General features: G+C 33.0%; 1 protein-coding gene across 13 annotated transcripts in view; it reads left to right on the plus strand.

Moving 5' to 3' along the window:
- Positions 1 to 27,073, plus strand: part of LRFN5 (leucine rich repeat and fibronectin type III domain containing 5) — a 268,041-nt gene that overhangs the window by 221,234 nt on the left and 19,734 nt on the right. For 4 of the 13 annotated variants that reach the window (XM_037503243.2, XM_054690082.1, XM_037503248.2 and 1 more), the window contains one exon: positions 15,542 to 15,633. The exons of 8 other annotated variants lie outside the window; for them this stretch is intronic. The gene's annotated coding sequence lies outside the window, so the exon portion shown is untranslated. The remainder of the gene's footprint in view (positions 1 to 15,541; positions 15,634 to 27,073) is intronic. One more of the 13 variants, XM_037503246.2, reaches the window with a different exon arrangement.

Below are 27,073 nucleotides of genomic sequence, written 5' to 3' on the forward strand. Positions count from 1 at the left end.
CAGATATCATTAATTCATGTGAAAATTGGTATTTCCCATTACCCTACCCCTCTTCCTTTTCACATGTGTTTACTGGTTTGCATAGTTAACAATTTCTTCTTAAAAATCCATTTTTTGCCTTAACATTAACTTTTCCTATTAAATTCTAAGATTCTTTGCCAAAAGGCTTCATTCACCTTAGCTTATAGATTTTCAAAGTCTACACTAGATTCTTTTAGACATTGGTTCTGCTTTGGTGGTACTGGAAGACTCCATGATATTAGCATTTTTTTAATTGTTGCCAATGAATGGTAATATTTGGATAAGTGCCATGCCTCCTTTGCCCAATTTTATGCTCTATTTACCTTCCAGCATGATGCCTCAAAGGGAATTGTTTGTTAGTTTTTATGATTTGTTACTGAAATCATTATTTTTGTTTTGCCAGGCTTTCCCTTATGGGGTCATTAAGATGTGAAATATGTCTGTTATTTACAGGAACTATTTTAATACAAACTTATAGGGAAAGAATCTAAAGTTAACATGAATACAGAAGCTGATTTTTTTTTTCATAAGCCAAAGTCACAACATTCTTGAATTTTGTATCTCTCAATTTAACAATGGAAGTGATTTTTCAGTAAAATTTTTAAAAAGCAAGACAGAATTAACTAAAAGTTTTCACACAATGACAAGATGCCACTGTCAGTGCTTCTGTTTAATTTAGTATTAGAAGTTTTAACTACAATAATCAGATTGGAAAAGAAGAAGTGAAGCTATTATTATTCAATGATGATAATGATACTATATATAGAAAACACTAAAGAATCCACCAATAAATTGTTAGATATAATAAATTAATAAGTAAAATATTGCTTATAAAATACATCTGTTCAATTTTTAATATTTAAACAATGAATGAGAAGAAAAAGAAACTCAGAAAGCAATTCACTCACATTCACTTAAAAATAATTAAAAATTTAGGAATTAGCTGAGGAGGTAAAGGAGTTATATAGTGCAACTGCAAACTGCTACTAAGGGATTTCAATCATGACACAAGAAGTTAGGAATCCATTCCATGTTCTTGCATGGGGACAATCAGTATAGTCAAAATGATTATAATAATGAAAGCAATGTATGAATTTAATGTAATCCCCACCAAAATACCAGCAATATTCTTTATAGATATTGAACAAAAATATTAAAATTTATGTGGAACCATAAAAGGTCTTGAATAGCAAAAGCAATCCTGAGAGAAAGGAAAAGGTGGCGTCACATTACCTAATTTAAACTATATTATAAAGCAGAAGTGATTAAAACAATATGATTTTGACATAAAGATAGACACATGGATGAAAGGAACAGAATAGAAACTCCAGAAATAATCCAAATGTATATCAATACCTAATTCATGATATAGGTGTCAGGACCATACAATGGTGGAAAGGAGAGTTTCCTGGGAGACTGAACAGCTGGGAATCTGGAAATCTGAACAGCCAATGTCCAAGAATGAAGTTGTATCACTCTCTAACTATATGCACAAAATAACTTCAAAATGGAGTAAGAACTTAGATATAAGACCTGCAACAATAAGACATATACAAGAATACTTTGGCATAAATGTCTTGAAATTAATGATAAAGATATCTTTGGACATTCAACTCCAACAGCAAAGGAAAATAAAAGTCAAATAAATAACTGGGTTATCTCAAATTAAAAAGCTTTTACACAGTAGATGTGAACAGACAATTCACCAAGCAGGCATTATGAAAAGTGATGTGGGTTTACCCTATTAGGCTAAACTTCTAAATGCCATATGAACCAGAAGACCCATTTGAAAATGAACACCTGTCTGAAAAACATGAAGCCATCAACTTAAGAAATTATATGTTGTATAATGTTTATGTCAGTATTATTTAAAATAACTAGGACATGGAAATAGCTTAAGTTCAGTGATTGAGGATTAGGTCAAGAAGTGATAGGTCAATCAATGGAATACAATTTTGCCAGAAAGAAAGATGAAATGTTGCCATTTACAGTAAAATGAAAGTAGAACAAGGGAAGTATGTGTAATAAAACAAATTAGAAAGACCAAGATGACTATTGGATATTTGCATAACAGAAAATTTAACAAGGCAAAATACAGAAAAAAAAAAAAACAAACAGCTAGTAGACACTAATAAAGGAAGTGAGGTTTCTGAGGTTAAGTGGGGGAAGGAGAAAGGGTTAAAATGTTATAAAGGATGGTGATACAGTAAAAAGTGATTCACTCATTCATTTGCCAAATGACTACTACTAACCAGGCAGTGTGCTAGATACTGTGGTTACAAAGATGAACACAAACACAGCCTTCATAGTGTCTCATCACATGGGTAATTTGGGAAAGAGATTGTTGCTATCAGAAAAAAAAAGGATTAAACATTAAAGCCATGTCCTTGAGAAGATTGAAGTTAAGAAAATACAGAATCTGGAGCTCAAGAGAAGTTGGTCTTTAGGAAATTCTTTTTCTGTTTTGTTGTTTTAATGACTATAGTGAAAAAGGGAGTGGTTTGTGAAGGGGGGGGCTGATTATCATGTAGGTTACATGCAGTGTCTTTAAGATCTTCACATACCTAGTTGATAAAACAGTGTTTCACAAGTAGCATATACTCATCAAATGCCTGTGGCATGAATTGCCTTTCTGCAAGGATCCTTGACTCTCGACATGAATTAAAAATTAAATGTTCCAGGTGAAAGGCAGATAAAATTCTATCAAAGCTCAAAAAAAAAAAATGTGCTTTGAAACCCAGTGATCTTGAAAGGTTTCATGGAGAAAAACATATCTCAGCTGACATTCTTAGAATGAATGAAATTTTGATTGACAAAAATATTGAGCAAGGATTTTCCAAATGAAGATGTCAAGGTGAGCAAAGGCATGATCAAAAATAATAAAACTGATTTGGCTTAAATGTAAGATGTTTAAAATTATATAGTAGAATATGATTCACAATATTAGGGACTTCTTGTGAAGGACCCTGAATATCACACAGAATACATATTTATTTTGTAATAAATTGGAAGACATGGAAATTTTGGGAGCACTCAAGTGATGAGACAATATAGTTGAAAGTAGATAATGAGTCTTACTGGTTGGTAATTTAGAATGTGTGATATTTTAATAATGCTGAACTTATCTAGTTACACTTTAGTTTGTAGTAACTTTTCCTTCTGTCTTTTCTGTTCCAAGCCTAGGGCAACACTTAAAATGCTCTTTCACACAGTTGTACAAGGAGAGCCTTAATACAGGGAGTTATCGTTCAATATTTTAACCACTTAACATCCCATGCACATTTTTGCTTTGAAAGTTGTAATTCCAAAGGGATTCTTGTCGACTAAGAAAGACTATTGTTATCAAGCTGAATAAACATTTCTATAAGTGTTTCATTGAACTTATGGGCTAAAATAATTTTTTTATTCATCTGTAGCAATCCAAAGAGTTAGCTGAATAAAAAATGTTCAACCTCTTAGGATATAACAACATAGAAAATGGATTTTATGAAACTATGTATCATTATAGACATTTTTTCTTTATATATAGAGATCTTGAAACAATTTGGAAAATTCTCAAAAATTATTGTTTTCACATGTATGTCAGAAATCAACCTATAATCCTCTATATCTCTCCCTTCATTATCCTGATATCCTGGCATTTCCATGCAGTTAATTTTGTGTTATCCATGGAGTTGCTCTCCATGAATATATTCAACCAATGTTGATATATTGTTACAGAAACTGAAATTTCATTTACCATGGGTTAAAAGTCAAATTTCAGTATTTTCAGCAGAGGAAGAAGACATGTCTGCATTAAAGCACTATCTCTCTTATTCAGTTCTTCTAGCAAATGGACTATCTTTGTGAAACTACTGACTATAGTTTTTGATCCAGTCAGTAAAAAAGGGAAGCATTTTCTATGAATACATGCTCAAAATTTAGATGCTGAATGTGATGTCTAACCTATTGATTCATGTATTTAACAGATAATACTTGATTACTTATTGCCCAATACGTATTGCACTAAGTTCTGGAGAAACTTAAAATTGTAAAAAAATGTTTTGATTTCTATCACTTTGTAGTATAGTTTGAAGTCAGAGAAAGCATACCTCCATTTTTCTTTTTTCTCAGGAGTATTATTGCTATTTGTTGGAGTTGTTTTGTTTTGTTTTTTCCTATTTTGTTCTGAGTAGATTTCATGTTTTGCTGTTGTTGTTGTTGTTGTTCTATTTAGGGGAAGAATGGTGTTGGGATTTTAATAAGGATTACATTGAATCTTTAAAATGCTTTAGGTAATGTAGTCACTGAAATGATGTTGATTTTTTTCAATCCGTGAGCATATACTACCTTTCCATTTCTTTGTATTTTCTTTTATCACTTTGGACAATGTCTTACATTTTTTTGGTATATGGAAATTTTACTTCTTTGGTTAAGCTTATTTCAAGGTATTTCATTCTTTTTAATGCACATGTAAGTGGGATTTTTTTCCCCTAATTTCTCTTTCTCTCTCTTAATTATTTGCATATACAGAAATGCAAAAGAGTTTTGTATTTTCATTTTGTAACCTACCAATTTACTGTATTTGTTTATTGTTTCTAGTAGCATTTTACTGGAATATTTGGGGTTTTCTATATTATCATGTCATCTGCAAATAATGATAGTTTTATTTATTCCTTTCCAATTTGAATACCACTTATGTCCTTTTCTTGTCTTTTTTTTTTTTTTTTTTTTTTTTTTAGGAACTTCCAATGCTATATTAAGTAGTGTGGGTATAGTAGACATCCTTGTCTTGTTCCTGATCTGAAGAAAAGCTTTCAGTTTTTCACCATTGAGTATGATGTTGGCTGAGAATTGTCATATATGACTTTTATTATGTTGAGATATGTTACTTCTGTACCCAATTTGTTAAGGGTTTTTAATCATAAACGGATGATGAATCTTGCTATCACCTATTGAGATGATTAAATGATTTTTGACCCTTTTACTGATATTGGTATCACCTACAGTGATTTGAGTATATTGAACTGTCCTTGCTTAACTGGAATAAATCTCACATGATCACTGTGTGTTATACTTTTACTGTATTTTTGGATTCAGTATGTTAGTATTTTGCTCAGGATTTTTGCAGTTATGTTCATCAGAGATATTGGTTTGTAATTTTATTTTTTTGTGATATCCTTGTCTAGTTTTGAAATCAGAGTACTAGGGGCCTTATAGAATGGATGTGAAAAAGTTTCCTCATTTTCCAATTTATGGAACAATGTGAGAAGGATAGGTATTAATTCTTCTTTGGAAATTTGATAGAATTCACCGGTGAAGCTTTCTGGTCTTGGGCTTTCATTTTTGGGGTAAGAATTTTGATTACTAGTTGTTTTATTTATTTTAGAATTCTTCTTTCATCATAGACCTTTGGGCCTCTTCTTTGTTCCCACCCTTCCACTCTATTCAAGTAGTCTTACTTCTGCTGTCATGTCTCTAGGGTTTGTTTTGGTTTAGTTTGTCAGTTCCTTTGCTATTTTTCACTTTTTTCCCCATATATGGGTGGAAATCATCTGGTATTTTCTTTCTGGCTTAAGCAAAAGGGATTAAGTCACTTAGTTTAATACCCTCCAATTCCACTAATGTTGTTTCAAATGGCAAGAATGAGGAAAGGGAGAATTTTCTTTTTATTTCTATCCAAGTTTAGATAATTAAGTCAAATGACCCAAATGTGTCTTATTTGATTCACATGCCCTCCTTTGTGTCCAGAGCAGGCAGGCAGGATGCTTGATTTGTGGCTTCCCCAGAGCCTCCTGGGGGGACAGGCAGTTCTCCAGTAGAAGTTCTTTCACAGATGAAGAAAGGAATGTTTGGCAAACAACAGCAACAGACATTCACTACAAATTGAAATCCCTGTAAATTTGTATTGACCTTTAACGAAACAAATAGTTCTGGTCCAGCGTCTAATTCATGTTGCAAGTAGCTTTCAGGTCTCTTTAGTCTCTTTTAAATTAGTAATTTTTTAAGGAGATATTGAGACTATTGAATATTCTATTTTTCATCAAATTTTCACCTACTATTTAAAAAATCTATTAGTGTTATGCTTGAATCATTTATTATGATGATGTTCACTTAATTGTGATTTTATTCATTCCATTATTGTCTCCACATTTATCAGTTGACATTCTTCTACTATAAGGAACGCCATTTCCCTCTTCCACAATATTTATATGTTCATTTATTTCTATTAATTCATGGAATTCTAATTTATCCAACTAATTAACATCCACTGCTATCATATATTTTCATATTCAAATTGCTTTTGAGCAAATTTTGAGCATCAAATTTCTATTTTCATTTTAGCAAATACTGCATGTTTAATGAATTTTTATATGTTTTTTCATCTTTATGAGAGCTCTGAAGAAAGGAACCTTGTTTTATTTATCTCTCTATTTCCAAAGCCTGCAAATATGCTTGGATTGTAGTTGTGATCAACAAGCACTCATTGGATAGAAAGAGGGCTACAATAACTCTCATGTGGATTACTTTTATTTTCAATATTATTGAAGTAGGTACAATAACCAGGAGAGTGCAAAAAGTAAACGTACAGCCTAATTAATTGCTTCAAAGTGGACATTCCTATAAACACTAGAACCATTGCCAAAAAGAAAGACCTTTGCCAACACCCAGAAACTCCCCTCATGCCCTACCCCTCCTTCCTCTTCAAAAATAACCACTCTATTGACATATATACCATGAATGATTTTTGGCTTGGCTTTGTATTTTATAAGGGAAAATTGTACAGTGCTTTTTGTATGTGATCGTATATTATGCTTTTGAGATTCATCCACATTTCTGAATGTAGAAGTGGTTCAATTTTTTGTCCTTCTTGTATAGTATTGAAATATATGAATACTCACAATTTAAGGATGGTTTTAATTCCTTCATTGTATGTGAGCACTCACTGGTATTAGAGAAATACTATGTGAGGAAAGGTTGAGTCATGGTTTGTATATATAAACATGTGAATAGATAAAATGCATATACATGCATATGTATGTGTGTGTATGAATGTATTTGTTAAGTAGAAAATGCCAAATGGTGATTGTGTAGTTTACCAATATGGTATCAGAGCGCCCATTGTTCTATATTTTCTCTAGGCTTACATTTGTCAGGGCTTATTTTTCCCATTTGGTAGATATGTAGATATGTAATTGTAACTAATTGCAATTTTGTTCTGCATTTCCATTATGACAAATAAGGTAGAAACCTCTTCATATGTATATTGACCATTTATGAATTACCTTCACTAAAATGCATTTTTCACATATGTATTGCTTTTTATTATTATTAATTTGTATGATTATTTATATAATCTGAATATAAATTCCCTATTATTATAAGTTTAACAAATATCTTCTAAGTGCTCTTCATAGTGCCAAAGCCACACTGTTTAATTGTAGCTTTATAATAAGTCATGTATGCAGAAGAACAAATTCACACATTTTGTGATTTTAGTCATTTTAATAGATGACATTTTTAGAATATAGACTGCTCTATGTTTATTCAGCCTATTTTTATTCAGTGTTGTATTTTATTTCCTTTTGTCGCATTGTTTGCACTAAATATAGTCCTTGTTATTTTACTTTTTTCCCTCTACTGCAAATGGTAAGTTTTTATCTGTAGCTTTAAGTTTCCTTTGTACATTACCATTTTTTTGTATATTGCAATATACTGTTTATTATCAATATACTAAGTTTTATTTTTTCCTTTACATTATTTACATCTTTTATTTATGTTCTTGTTTGTTTCACTGTCTGGAACATCCAGTATATTGTAAAATAAAAATGGTGATTGCTGACACCCTCATTTTGTTACTTTCTCAGACCGAAAGCATTCAATATTTTATCATGAAGAATTGTGTTTTTAGGATTCCATTTATAAGGTTAAGGTCTTTCAATTCTTTCCTAGTCTAAAAGGTTTGTTTGTTTATTTTTAAATCAGAATGGGTATTGAATTTTATCAAATTTTTACTTTATCAAAATTATCATATTTTTTTTCTGTTTTACTGTTAAAGAATTACACCGACTGATTTTGAAATGTTCAATACAACTCATAAACCAATCCAAACTACCACTATACATTTTCATTACATTATTGCTGTACTCTACTCAGTTTAATAATAACATGTGTTGATAATGTTTGTTTCTTAATATTCCTTACTGAGATCAGTTCATAATCATCTTCTAAAAACATCCTTGTGCATATTTAGTATGTGTTGTGATGATTCCATCATGTTTCATCTGTGCCTTTTTCTTTCCTTTTTGTTCTCCAAAGAATGTGTAAAAGTGCTACTATTTCTTTTTTTTCATGTTTTCAAGTATTCAGTGAAACTTTTTGTGTCTGAAGATTTCCTTGTAGGAGGATGTTAAATATAGATTCTACATTATTAATAATAATGGAGTACTCAAATTTTATAGTTTTCCTTGTGCCAGACTTGATCATTATATTTACATAAAATTTTGTCCATACCATGTATAATTTCATATGTATGGTTCATAATTTTTAATACCTTCATAAATTAAGAAAAATACCATTATTATCCCTAATGAAGAATTTTTCCTTTTCCCAATAAGTCTTGATAGTGAATAATCAATGTAATGTTATTTTAAATAAGAATTTTGATTTGTTGACCTTGTCTATTATATAATTTCTACCTTTGTCTTTATTATTTACTTTTATTTCCCTTGCTGTTCCTTTTAAAACATCTTAAGAGTGATGCGTAATTATTCCTTTTCAGTCTTTATTTATAATGTCTTAAAAGCTATATATTTACACCTTTAAGATTTTAATTGTATCTCACAAGATTTGATATGTAGAATTTTCATTATCATTTAATTCAACATGTTTTCTAATTTTAATAGTGATTTTTTTTTATTTGACCCACTGGTTATTTAGAGCATAATGGTCAATTTACACATATATAGACATTATAAATATGTTTTCTTATTAATTTCTATATTAATTGTTCTGTGGTCTTAAAATATTCTGAATAATTTCAGTTCTCTGAACATTGCATACTTATTTTAATTTAAGACATGCTTGATTTTGAAAATTGCATGCTGTTTTTATAGCTGATGCATAGTATATAATATATATTGCTCACATATAATGTTTATAGATAGAGAAAATCTTTCTAGATAAACTAGTTAGCCACATTTTCAACTATTTCATATTTTTATTATTTTCTCAATTCATTCTGTCATATACAAGAAGGTTAATATTAAATTATACCTTATGACTATGACTTTATGTTGCTTCAAACATTAAGAGGCTATATTAAAAAAAAATCATGTAATCTTATAATTTATCTATCTGCCTTTTAAAATATACCCAAGCTTATGATTTAAATAACAGAAATTTACCATCTCATAGTTCTAGAAGCTACAAGTCTGAGACAAAGAAATTGGCAGGATTGTGAAAGAGAATCTATTCTATGCATGTGTCTTAAGTTATAGTGTTTTTCTGGTAGTCTTTGATTCTTTGATTTTTAGAGATCACCCTAGTCTCTTTATCTTCATATGGTAGTCTCCCTGTGTATCTGCTTCCAGATAGTCCCTTCTTGCAAGGGGACTGTCCATGGGGTATATAATCCAGTCACACTGGATTAGAAGTCCATCCTACTCAATATGACTTCATTTAAACTAATTATATCTGTAATGACCCTATTCCCACTTAAAATCACATTCTGAAATGTGGGGGTTCAGAGTTCTACATATGAGTTATGGGGGAACACAATGCAAGCTACAACAAAGCACTCATTCCACTTCAACTCCATGTAAATACTGTTAGATTTTGCTTTAAATATATTAGCATTTATTTTTCCTTCTCTCAATTATATTCTTTCTCTATCATTTTCTCTAGTTTCCTTTTTATAAGTTATTTTTCCTTGGGATAATTGTGAACTTTCTTTATGTTTTTGAGGTGCTATGCCTGTGTATTTGTATCTGTGCTAGTTTTTGAGACCAGAATGTTTACATCATCTTCTACTGTGACAAAAAAATAATTGGGGACCTCACTGGTTGTGCAAGAGGTTAAGTCTCAGCACTATGAAGCTATCACCAGCCACTGATGCATTAGTTTGATCCCCTGCCAGGGTGCTAATCTACAAGGCACAGCAGACATCTCTTGCCTCACCCACTGCTCCCCTCAGCAGTGTATGTTCTGCTCCCCTGGTGAATGCTCTCACCCTCCCCACACCACTGGTCTATTTATGCATAAATTAAATAAATATTTTTTAAAAAGAGAAACAAAAAATAATAGAGAGCAAAACAAAAAACAACAAACTAGATGTGACATGGTACAATAAAACGTTTGTTTGTTTGTTTTTATCAAGACATAGACCTTTTAAAACTCATAATGTAAGAATTAACCTTATTCTCTTTGCAATGTAGTTTTTCCCTCTTCAATAGTAAATGTCAGGGTTCTAAAAAATGGCTGGGTAAGGCATTGTAAGAAAAAAAAGCCTCATTGAATAATATTTTCAATGATCACGCTCCTGCAATCTTAGCACAGTTCTTGACACACCAAAAGCAATCAATAAATTGTAGTCAGAGTATTAAGTAGTTCTAATTTTAGTGGTGATAATAATGATAGTAATCATTTACTCATGGAAAAAAAAAACTGATGAGGTTCTTAAAACTCCTGACTTCTCCAAAGAGCACATAAAATAAGTGCTGACTCTCCAGGAGCTGACTAGCTAATGAAGGAAGTATGGCCTGAATGGAATATGCCAGGTAATATACCTGCAGGGCATGTCCCTCCACTCTTCTGACACCCCTGTTGCCTGAATGAAAGGTCTTTGAATAAAGACTATTATTAATCACAGGATCTTTGATTACTTTTCAATATTGTGAACATTTTGGTCATTTTTTGTGAAATTTTACTTTTCTTGTTGAAAAATAATAAAGCGTACATGTGTACTACAATGAGTAATTATACCGTGAATGCCCATAATGCCTGCTAGTCTGTTAAAAAATTGCATTTGTCAGTGTAACCAATGACCCATATGTCATACAGAGACCACATCTCCTGCAACCCCTCTCAAATCAGCATAATTTGGAATTTTTTGTTACTTAATACCATCACCTTTTGAACCTATTCTTGATTTTCTAATTTATATAGAGACTGCATTGTGCTTATTTATATATGCTTTTCTTCTTTTTATTTATTTATTTTTTTGTGGGACCCTCGCCGGCAGCTGGGGAACGAACCAGCGCTGCAGAGGCTGTGGACAGCATCACAGCCCAGCGCTCAACCGCTGCGCCACCAAGGGAGGCCCTTATGCTTTTCTCCTTATTTATTTTTACATTGTTGTTCATTTTTGTACAGTGTTTGATTTCTCCTCTCAAGTGTCATCCCCATAAAATTACCACCACCAAGACGCCTTAGAACTATCACCATAGACTCTTGTGTTCTTCCCTCCAGTTTTGATCTCTTTCCCTCCCCCTCCCCTGCTGAATGTCTCTCATTTATACTTGCACTAGTTTTGACTTTTATTCCTGATCTTTGTATGCTTTCCCTATGTTCCTCCTATATGTGAAACCATCCAATATTTTTCTTTTTCCTTCTGACTTATTTCACTGAGCGTAATCCCTTCCAGCTCCATTCATGTTCTTGCAAATGGCGTATGTTTATCTTTTTTTGATTGCTGAGTAGTATTCCATTGTGTGTATATATATATACCATATTTTCTTCATCCAGTCATCTGTTTTGGTACATTTAAGTTGTTTCCATATTTTAGCTATTGTAAATAATTCTGTAATGAATAAAGGAGTGCAAGTGTCTTTTTGAATTAATGTTTTTGTGTCATTTGGGTAGATTCCTAAGAGTGAAATTGCTGGGTCATATGGCAGATCCATTTTTAGTAATTTGAGGGTCCTCCACAATGTTTTCCATTTTGGTTGGACCAGTTTGAATTCACATCAGCAATGTAAGAGGGTTTGTTTTTCTCTACATCTTCACCAGCATTTGTTGTTGGTTGGTTTTAATTTGCATTTCCCTGATTGTAAGTGATGTTGAGAATTTTTTCATGTGTGTGTTGACCGTCTGCATTTCTTCTTTGGAGAAGTGTCTTTTTAGCTCTTCTGCCCACCTATTGACTGGACTCTTTATTTTGTTTTGTTGAGTTGTGTAAGCTTTTTGTACATCTTTGATATCAGTCCCTTATCAGTTTTGTGGAATAAAAATATTTTCTCCCAATCTGTGGGTGTCTCTTTGTTTTGGTTACCATCTCTTTTGCTGTACAGAACTTATAAGTTTGATGTACTCCCAACTGTTTATCTTTTTCTTCATTTTCTTTGTTACAGGGCATGAGTCTTCAAAGATATTTCTGAAATGTATGTCATGGAGTGTTTTGCCTGTTTTCTTCTATGTATTGTATGGTTTGAGGTCTTACATTTAGGTCTTTTATGCATTTTGAGTTGATCTTTGTGTATGGTGTGAGGTAGCAATCTATGCCCATCCTACTTTTATTATCTTGCATGTAGCAGTCCAGTTTTCCCAGCATCATTTATTGAAGAGACTATCCTTGTTTCAGTGCATATTCTTTGCTCCTTTGTCATAGATTAGTTGTTCATAGATTTGTGGCTTTATGTCTGGGTTTTCAATTTGGTTCCATTTGTCTGTGTTTCTGCTTTTGTTCCAGTATCATGCTATTTTAATTATTATTGTTTTGTAGTATAGTTTGAAGTATAGGAGTGCAATACCTCCATTCTTTTTCTTGTTAGGTGAGCTTTGGGTATTTGAGGGTTTTATTTTTTTTGTGGTTCCATGTGATTTTTTATCAATATTTGTTCTATTTCTTTGAAAAATACCATTGAGATTTTTATTGGAATTCATTGAATCTGTAAATTGCTTTTGGTAGAATGGCCATTTGATAATGTTAATTCTGCTAATCCTTGAGTAGGGAATGTCTTTCCATTTCTTTGTATCTTTTTCTATTTTATAAATGTTGTTTTCTGCTTCATCAACTTTTTTTGCTGTTTTAAAATATTTCCTATTCTGATTTATGTCCTGTTTAAAAGAAGAAAATATTTTATTCTTTTACTTATTTGTTTGAGGTAGCATTGATTTATATCACTATAAGAGTCATAGGAGTAGGGTCACATCTCCTCACATGTGCATTGCCACAACCCCACCTAATTCTGTTTTCTTATTATTTATTTATTATGTTATTTATTTTATTTATTCATTTTATTTATTTATCCTTATCCCTCTTTGACCCTTTCTCCAAGCCCTCCCTCTTAACCTCAGAAACTTCACATCATTTATTCACACTAGTTTTATGAGTATTTTGCTTTGTTGAATTGTCTGCTGTGTAAACTTCCAATATTTGACCTTGTCATTCATATTTACTTTACTATGCATAATTCCCACCAACTCCTTCCATTTTGCTGTAAGTGATAACATTTTGTCTTTACTTCTGGCCAAATTGTATTCCATTGTATGGATCTATAGAGGAGCCAGTCATCTGTCACTGGGCACTGAGGTTGTTTCCATGTTCTAGCTATTGTAAATAAATACTATAAAGTATAAAATTTCTTGAGTTGATAGTTTGATATTCTTTAGCTAGGTGCTCAAGAGTGGGAATTCTGGGTTATAAAATCAATTTTAGTTTCTTAAGGTAAATCCAGAATACTTTTCAAAATGGCTATTTACATTTACCAGTTTACCAGAAGTCAAATAGCGTTCCTCATTCACCATATCCTTTCCAGCACATGTTGTATCTTTTGAATATGTGTCATTCTCAAAAGCATGAGATGATATTTCATTGTGGTTTTACCTGCATCTCCCTAAATAAAAGCAATGATTAACATTTTTTCCATATATCTATTAGCTTCTGGATCTCTTTTTTGGTGACTTGCCTGTTCACATCACTGCCCACTTATTCATTGGTTCTTCTTTTATTGTTAACTTGAATGTTTTTTTTTATATCTTGAATATTAACTCCTTGTAGGTTATGTAATGTGTGAATATTTTCTTTACAATAGGATGTATTTTTAATCTACTTATGTTTTCTTTTGCTGTGTAAAACTTTTTGATTTGCAGTAAATCCAACTGTTTATCTTGCCTTTTATTTTTGTTACAGTAGTGGTTGAGTCTCCAAAAACATCTCCATCATTGATATCATTAAATATTTTACCTATTTTACATGTGTATGTATATATATGTATATATACTTTATTGCTGCAGGTCTTATATCTAAGTCTTTTAACACATTTTCTAAGGTTTGAAAAATTATAATCATACATGAAAAATATTTGGGCAACAATTTTCTCAGTTATAAATCAGTGGTCTTAAAAATTTGGTAAAATATAAGGGAGGGATAGGTGCCTTATTCAAAAGTTGCAAATGTCTATCTTTGTTTCCAAAACTGTAAAGGTAAATAGATAATAGATGCATCTCATTTAAAAAATGCTTATGTCATCATCTTTGATAGGTGACACTTGAAAAACAATTAGGGATTAAAAATTTATTTTAAAAAAGATAAATAAATCATAGGGGGAAATGCTGAATTTTGACACTAATTGCTGTCAAGTAATTTAAAATAATGAATTTCCATTCTCTGTAAACCAGACATATCCTTCAGTGCTCACACATTCTAATGAAAATATTTTATTTATTTCAAAGTTACCCAGTCCTGATTTAAACCACAGAGATACCCTCAAAAATAGATTATCCCAAACCAAATTCATTATATCTCATGAAGTCCAAACCTCTTTCCTGTCCTATATTCTATAGTGTAGCTAATATCACCTTATACATTCAGTTACTCAAGGGAAAATTTATATAGTAAGGCAATACTTGCATTTACTTCACATATTTAGTTGAATGAACTATTCAGTAAACTTTTTTACATGATTTTCTTATAGTCAGAAAATATCTGTAGTTGACCAGATGCTTAATTTGTATATAATATTTCTTAGTTAGTTTGAAATAATTAATGAATTATCCAAACTAATATGCTATAAAGAAATGCCTAAGGCAGTGAATGAATAGTCCCTTGCCTGTTGATATATAACAGATGTATGCTGAATGTGTTTACTCACTTTCATCATTATAAAATAGTGTTTTTAATGATTTTGAGAGGATTGTTATAGCCCAGAGCAATATCTGTCAAAAAAATCTCTTAGTAGATATTTTAAAAATCATATAACTCACTGTCAACCATATTAATTAGTATTAAAGAAATCCAATGTAATTTTAGCTATTTTTTTTTACAGAAAATATATGTTCACACAATGTTTGAAAAGTATTTGAAGTACCTTGAATGCTTATGTTTTCTTTCTAGTCATTTTTAGAATAATTATATTTGGTGCCTTATTTTTTTAAATTATAATGTAACTATTTGAGATTATTTTGACAATGAGTAGCATAGATTTCTAAACAGTAGTAGATAATAGATAATTATTATTAGCAGTAGATAATCTGGGGCTGTTAGAGCAGTTCCATGATAATCAGATATGCCTCCTCCAACATTGTGACTTCCATCTTCAAGGTCACTTCAATGTCCTCGTTCGTTGCTGGAGTTCCAGACAGACATCATATCCAAATTATAGTTCAGAAGAAGGCAGATGGACAAAAGGGCAAGTAAGATACATCTCATCTCAGCCTCTCCCTTTTAGCACCTTCTCTGAAGTTGTAAATATTTTCACTTATACCTTATTGGAAAGAAGTAACTCACATGATTATACCTCCCTGCAAAAGAAGCTAGAAAATAAACTATGTATTGGGAAGCATTATAACAGGTAAATATCGGGGTTCTGTTACTAAAGAAGGGAATAATGGATATTTTAAAGGCAACTAGTATAGGGCCTCCCCTGGTGGTGCAGCAGTTGAGCACTGGGCTGCGAAGCTGCCTGCAGCCTCTGCAGCACTAGTTCAATTCCCTGCTGCCGGCGAGGGTCCCACATGGCATACAGACCTCTCTGCCATGCCTGCTGCTCCCCTCAGCAGTGTATTTCAGTCCTTCTGCCTGTTCTGCTCCCTGCTCTGGCTCTGGTGAATTCTCTCACCCTCCTGCGCTTCTGACTGTACCCAGTGTTTGTATAAATAAATAAATAAATAAATCTTTAAAAAAAAAGCAACAACTACATATATGTACATGAACACAATAGATAAACAGGTAGACTAGTATGTACATAATATATATCTTTTTTCCACTAGCCATTTCACTAAAATCCCCATTTTTATGACTCAGAAACAAATACATAATGGTTTGATTATTAAATTACTGAATCGATGTATTATACTTCACCCTAATGTTAAAAATGGAATTTTCTGCACATGTATTATGTCATTCTATTATGCTGTTGCCGTGATGACTTCTGCTGCTACTTTCATTTATGAGTATCTAACATGAGCTAATGATTGTACTAAATATTTTAGATAGATGTAAGGTGAGTACAGCTGGTTCTTACACCTATTTTCAGGAATGGGTTAACATAGTGCAGCAATTGAAGGTAACACAAACCCAAAACCCAGCAGTATTTACAAATTGTGCACATTTTAATTCAGGTTTTCTAAAAAAGTATAAAAGGAGATTACAATGCCCAAAATTTTATGAAACTTCCTATAATGCTCTTAATCCATTACCTCCCTCACTACTCAGGGATGCTGAACTAATCAGTAATCTCCATTTTTGCATGGCTGCCAATACTGTTCTTTTCTTTTACTCCCCCATTCTGTGCTTATCATTTCCCCGTTCTTCAATACCTTTTTTATTTTAGAGGGCATAAAGTTGTAAATATCTACTACCTTTAGCAATGAAAACATCTCTTCATTGTATTCTTACCAACAATGAAATTATAATTTAAAAACTATAATTGTTTTACAAGATAATATTTTATTGACATCTTAGTTACTAAACACATCTGAACACTTTCTCAGGAACCTACTAAGTAGTTGGAATTCTGCCTTCATTTATCCAGCCAGAATTTATTATGAGCCTGTTTTGTGCCAGTCCCTCTCTAGGTGTTGAGGATATAGTGATGAGAAAAAAGAATAATCCCTACTTCTTGGAAGTTACATTTTATTTGGTGGAGTCAGAAAATAAACAATGATTAAAGTTAAATAGAGATTGGAGGGTGAAGGATTATAATTTATTTTTAATTAATTAATATATATTTTACATCATTGTTGATTTTTAAATAATGTTCACCTGATTATAATTTAAATAGGTAGACAGGGCACTCACAGGATAGACCCACTTGAAGGTGACATTTAAATAAAGACTAGAAGGAACTGAGGGATTAAACTACACATGTGCATGGAAATCGGTGATGAGAACCACAATAAAGGAAAATAAAATGTATTTAGCAATAGTTTGTCCATTGTGCTTGAAGAACAGCAAAGTGTCTTATGTGCTAAGAGTGAAATGAACTAAGGCCAGAGTAGTACTAAAATCAGAAAAGCAGTGATATCAGATCATGTAGGCATTATGGCTATCGTGAGGACCTGAGCATTTTCTCCCACTGAAAATGGAAGCCAGTAACAAATTTTTAATCTGCTTTAAATTTTAACAAGATCTGTTTGCACACCCACCAACAGTGCAGAAGAGTTCCTTTTTCTCCACACCCTCGCCAACATTTGGACCTACTAAACATAGAGCTTCCATATGATCCAGCAATTCCACTCCTAGGTATTTACCCAAAGGACACAGAAACATCAATTCCAAAGAACACCTGCACCCCTATGTTTATAGCAGCACTGTTTACAATAGCTAAGCTTTGGAAACAACCCAAATGCCCAAAAATAGATGACTGGATCAAGAAGATGTGGTACATATATACCATGGAATATTACTCAGCATTCAAAAAAGATAAACACATGCAGTTTGCAGCAACATGGATGGCGCTGGAAGGGATCATGCTCAGCGAAATAAGCCAAAAAGAAAAAGAAAAATACCGGATGGTCTCACTCATAGCAGGAATCTAGAAAACTTAAATAAGGGACCAGGAAAATGAATATAAGAAAGTGAAAATCAAAATCAACAAAAAACTATGAACCAGAGACACTTTTTGGGGGGGTGGGGGCGGGAGGGGAAGGATTGGGGTCAGAATGGGGCGTTTGCAATTGTATGGGGGAATATAAAAATAAAATTTATTATTTAAAAAAAATAAATAAATAAATTTTAACAAGATCACTCTGGTTGTTTTGTGGGAAATACACTGAAGGGGAATAATAGCTGAAACAAGGTAACTAGTTAACAGGCTATTATATTTCTCTTGAAAGATAATGAAAAGTCATAGATATGACCCTATCATATGTATGTTTGTATAGTCTGTATATCTAGTCAACTGGATTATGATGTCTAACAGAAAAAGCAAAATAATATTTCTAAAGAGTTCATTTGTTAGACCACTGATTTCAAGACCCAGAAAAATAAAGTTGAACTACAATTTGAAGGAAGTACTATAGGAGGCACATAGCAAATTAGAAACTCCAAAGAAGATATGCTAGTTTTGAGAATATTAGATGTCACAGTGAAGTGGACAAGTGAGTATTTCAGGATGAAAATGCTTTCTTAAATTTGTATTATTTTACATAAATGGGCATAGATTTTTAACGTAGTAACATTACTTTTTAATATATGCGTAACACCACATTGAAGTGATCATTCTCTCGTAAAGGGTTAAACAATATTCATTTTAAAAAGTTATATATGTTTGAGAGAGATGGAGGAAGGAGGGAGGCCGTGGGTAGAGAGAAAGAAGGAAGAGAGGATAAGAGAGAGAAGGAGGATAGGGAGGAGAAATAGAAAAAAAAAAAAAAACCACATTGCTTTCAGTGATATAAAAGCTTCCATATGGTGTTAGTTTGTCAAAATATTTCCGTAGGAGTACTGTCGGAACTTTCTACCCGCACACATATTTAGTATTTAAAAACCTCATAAATTCACCTATTCCTTTGTATGCATGTATGTCTTTCTTTCCTCTCTCATTTTTTACAGCTTTTCAATTACATTTTCCACTGAGATAGCTTGACTGCCTCGATGCCCACAATAATATCAAGAGGAAGTCTAAATCCCATTTTTTTTCCTCCAGAGTTATCCAAATTTCTAGATGCCTGCATTGTGTTAAACAGCATCTCTGAGCTGATCCTCATCCTGTCTGCCTGGCTATGCAACTGTGCCTCTTTAATTGCTATGGCAACTGTACAATAGTGCCAGTATAACCACAGAGACTAGACACACGAAGTGTTAAATACCATAGGGAAACGGAAATATAATGGCTAGCATGACATCTCAAAGGTTCAGGGATTTACTTCTTGGAATTCCAAAGAAATGTGGATTAGGTGATAAATTATTTACAAGATTTGGAGCACTGATTAATGACAATTTGTATTACAACACTTTTTTACACCCTTCCAAGTTGCCAGAAAATGAATTCTGAGGAGAGAGCTGCTGTATTCTTGGACATTGGAAGAAAACTGAGGTCATCTACTATTACTATTGCTTCTATATATTATTGGCAGGATAGCAACTTCATTGCATTTCACATTTGTGATGATGTTACCTGTCCTGGACCTTCTCCCTGCAGAGCTTGAAACCTGATTATTCTGCAATAAGATCATTAGAAAAATAAACTGGCTGTTTAAATCCAGGTTGGAGTCTAAAGTGACTAACAATGTCATCACACCTTCATTGAGAGTGTTTTCTCACCATTCCACGTGGATGTTGAACACAAGTTCTTTGTAACCTGATGTTTCTCACCATCTAGTAAATCTACTAAAAAGGCGTTGATATGACAGTTGAGGGGTAAATTTCTTCAAATTTTAAGTCGATGTGGAGCAAAAATGTACTACCCCAGAAAAAAAGATACCCATTATCTGAGTTTCCTCGTCTGTGATTACAGTGGTGCTTATCTAAAAGTTACGTGTCTGTTACTATTTTGCACAGAATTGTCTCCCTTTAAAGCTATTTATTTATTTATTTATTTGTTTGTTTGTTTGTTTATTTATTTATTTAAACAAGCACTAGGTACAGTCAGAAGCGCAGGAGGGTGAGAGAAATTCACCAGAGCCAGAGCGGGGAATAGAACAGGCAGAATGATGAAGAAGAGGTCTGTGCGCCCTGTGGGACCCTTGTCAGTGGCAGGGGATGGAACTAGCACTGCAAAGGCTGTGGGCAGCTTCGCAGCCCAGCATTCAACCACTGCGCCACCAGGGGAGGCCCAGAATCGTCTCCCTTTGTGTGCTTCCTTTCATCTTTTCTGTTCTCTTCCATACAATTTTCATTTAATTTACCAAACATGGAATTCGGTTGTCCCTCTGCTAATTGACCCTTTAAAATCCATACCTTAGGGTATTCACCATTCACACAAAGTTGTTTTACCAAGCAAATAGCCTTGTGTTCCCCAGATAAATTTTACTTCTCCCTCAGAGGCGTTATCTTAATTAGTTGAAAATTTATATATAAATTATTGTGCACTTTTATACACATATTTCCCCTCCTCCTTCCAGAATAATTCCCACTTATATATGATCATCTATAAGGAACACTCACAACAGAGATAGAAGTTAGGAAACCATTGAATACTTGCACTTGTGCCAGCTGAGTCAATACCAATCCACTGTTGCTGTAGTAGCTGTAAATAGTGTCTATCAGGATAGGGTCCTTCTAGGCTGCTTTCTCTCCCCAAACAATTTTGTATAAGATAGAAAACATTCTCCTTCAGAGTTACTACTTGTATTCATTCTTAGGATCCTTGACACCCCAACACATTATAGAGTCTCTGCAATCAGACTCACTTATGGGCAAGAAAAAAGATAATTTGACTCATGTCAGTGGAAGAAAATTGAACTTTTTGCACATAGAAACTACTCTTTTCTGTGAGGTAGGATTTATATTCTTAAGAGAACAGGTAGATTATGGACTTAAGTTTTTAGGTAACTTTAGTCTTATATCAAAGTACCAGAGAAATGTAAACGACTGTGGTTAAATGTGTCATTTGAGCTGTCAACCAAGTTGCTTTCAATCTCTACTGTAGTAATCTCCAGCACCCTTCAAATGTAATGTGATTATGAAGAGAAACCAGGAAATTAGTTGTCAGACACTTGATATATTTAAGGAGTTATTGTTGATGGAATCAAAAACCTTTATGTCCAAGTGCTACGTAATTATAAAAATAATATAAATGACATTTAAAAGCATCATCTTATCCTAGAAGAGTATGGGTTTTAGGAAGATAAATTTCCATCTTACACCTACCTTTTACTTTACTTTCTGTATTACCTTGAATGAATTGTTTAACATTTCTTAAACTTTGCTTCATCATATACAATGGGAATAAAAAATAACTACTTTATATGAAATTGTACAAAGATTATGTGGGATTTGGAATATTAAGTACACCATATCACAAGTTAATTTTAGCTTTGTAAGCGAACAAAATTAATACTAAGGACATCCTATAAAAGAAATAAAACATCTCTTTATATAACTTTTTTTTTTAAAGATTTATTTATTTATACACGCACTGTGTACAGTCAGAAGCGCGGGAGGGTGAGAGAATTCACCAGAGCCAGAGCGGGGAAGCAGAACAGGCCGAAGGACCGAAGTACACTGCTGAGGGGAGCAGCGGGCGGCAGGAGAGGTCTGCGTGCCATGTGGGACCCTCGCAAGGGGCCGGGCATCGAACCGGTGCTGCAGAGGCTGCGGGCAGCTTTGCAGCCCAGTGCTCAACCGCTGCAACACCTGGGGAGGCCCTCTTTATGTAACTTTTACCTTAATTTTTGAAAATTTCCTCATCTATAATATACTGTTGCTTCCTTCATATTTGAGGCCAATGGATAGTGGCTCCTTTTTTTTTTTTTTTTTATATGTTTAAGTAACTAGTCTCTTAGTCCATTAGTGTAAATGGCATGTATTGATATATACATGTGCTGTGTTGAATTAAAGCTGGCCTCGGAGCAACCCACATGGGTGGCAGACCTCTCCTGTCTCGCCCGCTGCACCCCTCAGCAGTGTATTTCATCAGTTCTGTTCCCCACTCTGTCTCTGGTGAATACTCTCACCTTCCCGTGCATCTGGCCTGTACCCCAGTTCTTGTATAAATAAAAAAAATAAAATAAATCTTGAAAAAAAAAGACATACACATGTTGTCAAAAATTATAGGATGCTATATTATCTCACAGACCCATTTCAACTGTATAACTTTATATTTTAAGATTTATTTTGAGGGCCTCCCGGGTGGCGCAGTGGTTGAGTGCTGGGTTGTGAAGCTGCCCGCAGCCTCTGCAGCGCCGGTTCAATCCCGGCCACCAGGCGAGGGTCCCACATGGCGCGCAGACCTCTCCTGCCGCCCGCTGCTCCCCTCCGCAGTGTACTTCGTCACTGTGCCTGCTCTGCTCCCCGCTCTGACTCTGGTGAATTCTCTCACACTCCCGCGCTTCTGACTGTACCCAATGCTTATATTAAATAAATAAATAAATCTTTAAAAAAAAAAAAAAGATTTATTTTGATTTGGGCCTCCCTGGTGGCACAGGCTATTGAGTGCAGCTCTGTGAAGCTGTTCACAGCCTTTGCAGTGCCGGTTTGATCCCTGCCGGCTTTGGAGCAACCCACAAGATGAGGCAGACCTCTCCTGTCTTGCCCACTGCTCCCCTCAGCAGTGTATTTCGTCAGTCTGCCTGTTCTGTTTGCCGCTCTGTCTCTGGTGAATCCTCTCACCCTCCTGCACATCTGGCCTGTACCTTGGTTCTTGTATAAATGAAATCTTTAAAAAATGTTATTTTTGATTTATTTATGCATACAAGAACTGGGCTGTAGATCAGAGGTGTGGGGTGTGAGAGGATTCACAAGAGACAGAGTGGGGAGCAAAACAGGCAGATCTACTGAAAGACACTGCTGAGGGCAGCTGCAGGGGAGACAGGATTGGTCTGCTGTGCCATGTGGCTTAGCTCCCTGGCAGGTGATCGAACTCCTGCCACAGTGGCTGTCAATAGCTTGATAGTGCTGAGACTTTAACCCCTGCACCATCACGGAGGTCCTCAACTGTATAAATTTAAATATCAAAATATATGTTAACTAAAAACTTTTCATAGTCTGCTCTCTCAAAATTGTGAATGTTCTTGTCCTAATCTCATGTCGGCCTTTTAAACATGGTGGATTCTAGCACAGCACCTTGTATGTGATACAGATGCTAAGTAAATATTTTTGAAGAAATTAATAAAAGAATGAGTGGATAGACACACATGTGAATTTTAAAAATTTATTATGTCTAACATGCTGAGGATTTTAATTGTTTGGAGTTACAGTTATTATATTTTGAGGCCTGAATTTAACAAGTTAAAATGTGTTCTATTAGAGAATGGAATATTAATATCTTTATAGCCCCTCTCAAAAAATTATGCAGAAAATCTATAATGTTTGAAATAAAGCTATCCAATGTGTTTCGTTATCTAAACCATATTATAAAATGTCCCATGCAACACTCAGTCCATTTTTGACACATCCTGAAACAACTCATCAGAATCAACAGGCATCAGCTTCTCTCCTCAGGCATTAGTCTGAGCGAAGGGGCACTAATTGAATTGGTGGAGCTCTGCTAAAGGATGGTGAGGCAGCTCCTGAGGAGTTCAGTAACTTTCCTTTAACACAGCATATAAATTGGTACCATATTGGTTTCTGCAGAGAATAGATTATACTCTCAGCTGGTTATAAAATCTAAATTTGCTTTTATATCTCATTCTAGTTGCCAAATAAATACTGATTCTTTTGAGCATATGTTATGTAATAGCCATGGGCTGAATGATGGAAGCAATACTGGAATATCATTTACCAGTTTGTATGATAGACTCTTCTTTGTTTACAATTTGTGTCACTTTCTGTCTAAAAGGAATTTGCTTGAAACAACATATAATATAGAGATTTGTAAATATTATCTGAAAAGCTGCAATTGTAAGATTATTTACTGAGTTACAGTCCTGCTCAAATATTATTATTAAAAATCCACCTGTTTTTTGTTTTCTTTTTTTTTTTTTTACATTTAACTAGAGAAAGCAATAGATAAGCACTTTTACTTAACTAGATAAAAGCGAAGCGAGTGTGTTTGATGATCTTTATAAATTTTTAAACCATGAATACCAGTAAACATGACAAATACTCTGTTCTTACATTTACATCAGTTTTCTTTATGGTCATATATTAATATAATAAGTATATGAAGGATTAGTTTGCTAAATTGTAGGAAATGAAAATTCTGTTTCTTCTCATAATCCTTTTTCTATATTTTACAAATTTCATTATTTCCACCTTTTCTAAGATGACCTGGGAAAGCTCATTAAGCACAAAACATATGATTTTCACTACTTATATGGTCCACCAATTACTCTAAACTCTTACTTTCTAGATCAGCATATGGTAGTGTGATGTGGGAATTGAATCACGTCTTTGAAGATAGAATTCAGAGTAAAGAAAACATGTATACAAAGTATGAATAAGTTCTCATTACTAACAGGGTGTCGTTTTATATATTCTTTCTTTGGAACCAATATTGGGAAGCCCACATTTCCTTTTTCTAAGACTTAATTATTGAGGTACACTTGGCATAAATAAAATGCACTGCATTTTATGTATATGATTAATAAATTGTGATTAATGAGGACACCTGTGCACCACTATTCCAAATAAAGTATAGACTATTTCCATGACCCCCCAAATTTCCTTGAACTCATTCCCCATCAATCTACCATACTCCAACTAGGTAACTACTGATTTGACATCTCACACCATAGACTAGTTTTGTCTTTTCTAAAAGCACATCTACTTGGAAGATTACAATATGTAATATTTTACATATGATATTCTACTGTTTAGTGAAATATTTTTGAGGCTTGTGTTAGTTTGATAAGGCTGCAGTAACAAAGTACCACAACCTGAGTAACTTAAACAAATATATCGTTCCACAATGCCAGAAGCCAAAAGTCTAAAATCACAGTATCTGGCTTGATTGATTCCTTTTGAAGCTGTGAGGGAGAATCTATTCTATGTATCTCTCCTCAGTTTTAATGGCTGTAGGTGTTCTTTAGCTGGAGATGACACTCTCATTATACTTCACCTTGTCTTGCTTCTGTGCACATCCGTTTCTGTCTCCAAATTACCCCTTTCTAATAAAGACATGGTCCTATTGGATTGGCTTACATAATCACCTCCTCTTAATCAATTCCAAAGACCTAGTTTCCAAATAAGGTCCAAGGGCAATGGAGCTAGTACTTCAAATTCTTTGAAGGGGCATAATGGAACCCACAACAAAAATCACCCAGTTTATTGTAAATATCAGAAACTTTTTCCTTTCCAGTCTTACCTAGTTTCTGTGTATTGATATAGTGCAGTTTGTTTTTCACTTCATTCTTGGATGCATCTTTTTGTATACAAGCATTTTCATATCTCTTAGGTAAATACATGGAATATCAATGCTGTATCATTAGGTAAGTAACGGTAAGTATAACATAGCAAAACAACTGCCAAACTTGCCAAAGTCATTGAACCATTTTCCACGTTCACCAGCAATGGATGAGTTTCAGTTGTTCTACATCCTCACCAAAATTTGGATTACCAGGTGTTTTGTTTGTATGTTTTTACTTCAAGATGGGTAGTGAGGATTTTGCTTCGAATGCGTTTCACTGATGACTAATAGTATTGTGAATATTTTCATGTGGTTATTATCAGTCATTCTTATACCTTCGTTTTGATATTCTGGATGTTTTTCTCCTAGTTAGGGTCTTGCCTTGTCATTTTCTCATAATGTCTTTATTTTCTTTTAATATATACTGTGACTATTTCTTAATTATAAAAAGTTTCACGATTAGCACTAAGAGTTTCTGTATATAGTTTTCTCAGATTCCAAATGTTCAGATGTATGTTTGCTTTCTTCTTTCTGCTGTTCCTCATTTTCACTTCTTTTCTCCATGTGTAAATATGTCCCTCTCTATATACATAATTTTCATATATATTATATATTTAAGTTAGCACTAGAGTTAATGATATAGATAACATATTTTAATTATTATAGGTGTCTATAATGAACATATTAAAACATAAATATATATTTATATAAAAACATATAATGCAGCCAACATATAATTACATCATATATGTAACTTATCATCTGTCTCCTGTTTAAGATATCATTCATACTATATCATATATACTATACATTGAAATTATCATATATTCTATCTATCATCTTTTTAACTAATTTCTAAATTTATCTGGGATTGCCACTTGGGGAAGATGTTTATTATGAATTCCATTTCTTTAACAAATGTTTTTATTTTATAATTTTTCTTATTTTTATATTGTTGGTAATTTTTGCTTTGAAGTGAATTTGTCCATTTCATCCAAATTGCTGAGTTTAGAGTCATAACATTCATAAAATTCCTTTGTCTTTTAATAAATTTGGCATCTAAATTTGTGTTTCATTTTTATTCTTACATTGGTAATTTTAATTTTTTCTTAATTAGTTTTGGAGGGGGGGAAGATCAAGTTTGTCAATCTTTTTAAAAACAAATATTTGTCTTTGTTTATTTTGTGTTTGACTGATTTCTGCCTTTATTTCAATCATTTTCTTCTATTTTCTTTGGTTCAGTTTAATTTTTCTTTTCTACTCTTTTTAGCTTTCAAATTTAGATAATTAATTTAAAACTGTGTTTTCTCTCTATTACATTGATTTAGCTTAACAATCTAAATATACTACTTTTTCATACCAAGTATTCTGTTACATCATGTTTTCATTTACTTCAAAATATTGACTGATTTCCCTAGTTATTTTTGTTTTAGTTTTAAATTTCCAACCATTTTATAATCTCCTAAATAGTATTTATTGAGTTTAATAAAATATGTGTCATTTGTATAAATATAACATATTTTCATGATTTAAATCTTTTCATCACTATATATTTTGAGAATTCAGATCTATCATATGGAATTTATTAGTAAATGTTCCATGAGCAATAAAAAAGAATATACATAAAGATGTTATGTATTCTGTGTTTGTTGAAGTTCTATTAATAACTGTAAATTTAATCA

Source organism: Talpa occidentalis, unplaced genomic scaffold (assembly GCF_014898055.3).
Source record: "Talpa occidentalis isolate TD23 unplaced genomic scaffold, MPIMG_talOcc4v2.1 talOcc4.11, whole genome shotgun sequence".
NCBI lineage: Eukaryota > Metazoa > Chordata > Mammalia > Eulipotyphla > Talpidae > Talpa > Talpa occidentalis.